Source organism: Grus americana, chromosome 22 (genome assembly GCF_028858705.1).
Source record: "Grus americana isolate bGruAme1 chromosome 22, bGruAme1.mat, whole genome shotgun sequence".
NCBI classification, from domain to species: domain Eukaryota; kingdom Metazoa; phylum Chordata; class Aves; order Gruiformes; family Gruidae; genus Grus; species Grus americana.
This window is the reverse complement of record NC_072873.1, coordinates 231,224-234,642: the sequence shown is the minus strand read 5'-3', so window position 1 is coordinate 234,642 and position 3,419 is coordinate 231,224.

Sequence of the window (3,419 nt, the reverse complement as noted above, 5' to 3'; positions counted from 1 at the left end):
AAGTCCTAAGCAGCTTAGGTCTGCTTTCACCTCTCAGTGCAAAAATCAAGGGAATTAGCCCTAATCTTAGGGCAGAATGCCGCTCATCTAACATCAGGTGCGATGTAGATGCTGCAGCTCAGCTAGCTGCTCCAGCCACCTTTTTTTATTCAAGAGAAAGGGCCACTTTAGGTCACCATTCATCTGACCCAGTTTAGACCTACTAGTGCCCAGCGAGTGCATCAGAGCCAACTATGACAGGAGCCTGCTATACCAGCAGCCCAGGTTGACTCAGATTTATCAGATGAAGCCCACGCTGGAGTCCAGGTGTGCTGTGTTGCACTTAGACAAGCTATAAATTGCTTCTGAAAATAAAACCCATGTTCCTCTTCAAAAGCCTTACCACTAGTCCACAGTTCAGGGGCTGGTGAGAAGCACACCCGCCCATGGCTAATTTTAGAGTGTCCTAGTTGCCAGCCTCAGAGGTGTTGCTGTCTGATACCTAAGTAATCAGGAAGGAAATTAAAGGGGATTAAAATAACAAGGCTATTTTGTATCCTTCTCCAGATGAACCAAGCCTGAACCAGACCTCATGGAATTTTCTAATGACTCCCTTAAAATGGGTGTGCTCAATTCAAGTTTAGAAGAGCAGATAAAAGGCAGAGACTCCTCATCTCCATGAGAAAGGGCCTTTGGTTCCTACAAACTATTTTCTCCAAAGGCTACATTTATTTTAAATTAAAAAAAAAAAAAGGCACATTCTGTGCCTTACTGCTTAAAATCAGCAGTGCAGGTTTTACTGGACTTCCTTTGAAGAGAAACTGCATACCTGAATTCAGGTCAGGTCACCCTGAGAGCATTTAAGCTCCAGAGCAAGGATAACTCAAGTGTCCTTTCCCCCGCTGCAGCGCAGTGTTGTTCAGCATTACTTCCACTGCTGTTTGCAATTAAATGGAGCAGCCCTCACTGCTCCTCCCCCCAGCTCCTCTCACCTCTCAGATGAAAAAACAAAAAAAAAAAAAGAAAAATCACCTGTTTCTTCAAAGACATCCTGAGAGCTTCTCCTCCAAGCGCCTGCTCTGTGCTCTTCACCAAATGAAAGGCAAACCCAAGGGAAACTTCATTTCTCCCAACCACATCAGCATGGTGGGGGAGCAGAGAGAGCACTGAGTCTGTCCCCCATGGAAGGGAGCACTGGGTCCCGACAGCCCCGGGCTACCGAAGGGATGGGGGGGAAGCCCTGAAGCAGAGGGAGGTGAGAAAACAGCACCGAGCTGACCTCGTGTGCAGCAATGCTGCTGGTGGCTGCCCTAATGTGATGCCCGTGCTCTGTGCAAGCAGGACGCTGCTGACCTCACTGCTTCAGGACAAGTGCTCTTGTGCAGTGGTTTTGGTGTAGCTCGCCCCCACAGCCTTGCTCCAGCAGCAGCGCCCAGAGTGTTTGGTGCTACGGTGGTCGTGTCCACTGTTCACCGCTCCGATACAAGCTACGGGATGGAGCAGGTTCAGCCAGATTACAGCCCCATCTCCAAACACTTGGTGAGAAACAGTAAATTTCAGTGTTTTTCCAAGGACCCTGCTCAATCTGACATCTTCCTTGAACTCAAGAGTCGTCCACAAGTAAATGTTGCCCATTTTCCTTCATTTTCTCCCTCCAGCCGACTCTTCCAAACAACCACCAGCAGAGGCGAACCACCATACCCACAGGGCACGCAACCAACCAATGCCAGGAATTAATACAAGGCACACACCCCCACTGAGCAGCCTTTGAGCCTCCTCTGCTAGAGATAGGTAGGTGTAATTTCAGCTTTATGTTCGCTACTTGTTAAGGACACAGGGAAAGACAAGTTTTGGTTTTCCCAAATAAAAGGGGAAAAAAAAAAGGAAGAAAATAGGTGAGGAAGGAAATTTTATTTCCAAGCTTCTAAAAGGATCTTACAAACCACAGAGAGTAAAAAAAAAATGCAAAACTATATATATATATAAATATATATATATATATAAAATTGACAGGGTCCTTGTAAGCAATTCTTCACATTATTCTAATGGTGATAGGAAATACCACTTAATCATATATGCGTTTTTCCCATAATCCTGATCACTGCCGACAGCTGACAAAACTCTTCTCATACAAAATTTCCCCTAGACTGTACAGATTTCTTTTCTTGAAAGTAAAAGAGAAGAAAAAAGAACAAATTAAGGAGGAGAGAAAAAAAAAAAAAAAAGAAACTCTCTTAAACAAAGTGTTCCCATGTAGGGCTGTGTGAAAGTCAGGTGTGATCCCTCCCACCTGGCAACGGGACCTCCTTCCTCACCCCAGCACTCCATGCGTCTCCACGGCACAGGCTTTCCTCCAGCACTGATAACTCACCACTGTCCCAGCCGTACCCCCCCTGTGCTTCCCTGCGCCCACCTTGCCCAGGGTCTCATGCACTTCAAACAAGCCCCAACCCTGACCAGCTGCACCCCTCAACCTCAGCACCACTCCTCTCCTGCTCCTTCCCACCAATCCTAACCTCAACCTTTACTTTTTAGGACTTCCTAATAGCTCTGCTCATCCAGGAGTTAATCCCGGACCTCCATCCCCACCAGCAGCACAGCTTCCAGCTCAGCATCCCTCCTGCTATTCCAAGCATCCCTGCAGCAGGGATGCCAGCACACTGCAAGCTTGCTGCTTGGTACATCAACGCCCGCTGGGGATGAGGATGAATTCACGCTCCGCTTTTCAGGATCTGGCACCCACGTCAGGAAGCCATGGGCCTGTTGACAAAACCAACAGCTCCAAACCAGAAAGAACGTCAGGAAATAAATGCAGAGAAAGCCAAGAGGGAGAAACAGAGCCTGGGCAGCTCCATGCACTCCAGATTCTTGCTCACCCTGAAATGCTGTGGCAGCTTTTGGACATTGCCAAAAAGTAAACAAAACCTCAACAATCCCTTGTTCCCCCATCCCACCCCCCAACAAATTCTAAAACACTTAATGTCCAGCTTAAGTGAAATCAACAGATTTTAAAATCCACATGGGTGTCAAAAAGGAGCATAACAAAAATTAGCTAGTTACTGTTGTCATCACAACAACAAAAAAAAAAACCAACCCCTACTCAAGCCTCGGAGGCAGAGGGCTAAACGTGACATCTCTTGCAGGGGCTGTGCTGCCCCACTTCAGAGGTCTAAGGGGCTTTTTGGGTCCCACTCCCAGCAGGGAACGCCCCTCGGGGACCAAACATCTCTTGCTGTGTCCAGGCATCCTCCGTCCTGACCCAGGCACCGCGGATGCTGCTGCAGAGGCAGCTGATGGAGGAGGATGGCTCAGCCCTGGGGCACCCCCGCTCCTTCCTGCACAGCTCTAAAGCCAGGCAGAGGCTTAGCACTGCACCACTTTCCTCCTCCTCTGCTACACCCTACACATGAAACAGGCAACCACAAACACCCCAGCCAGCT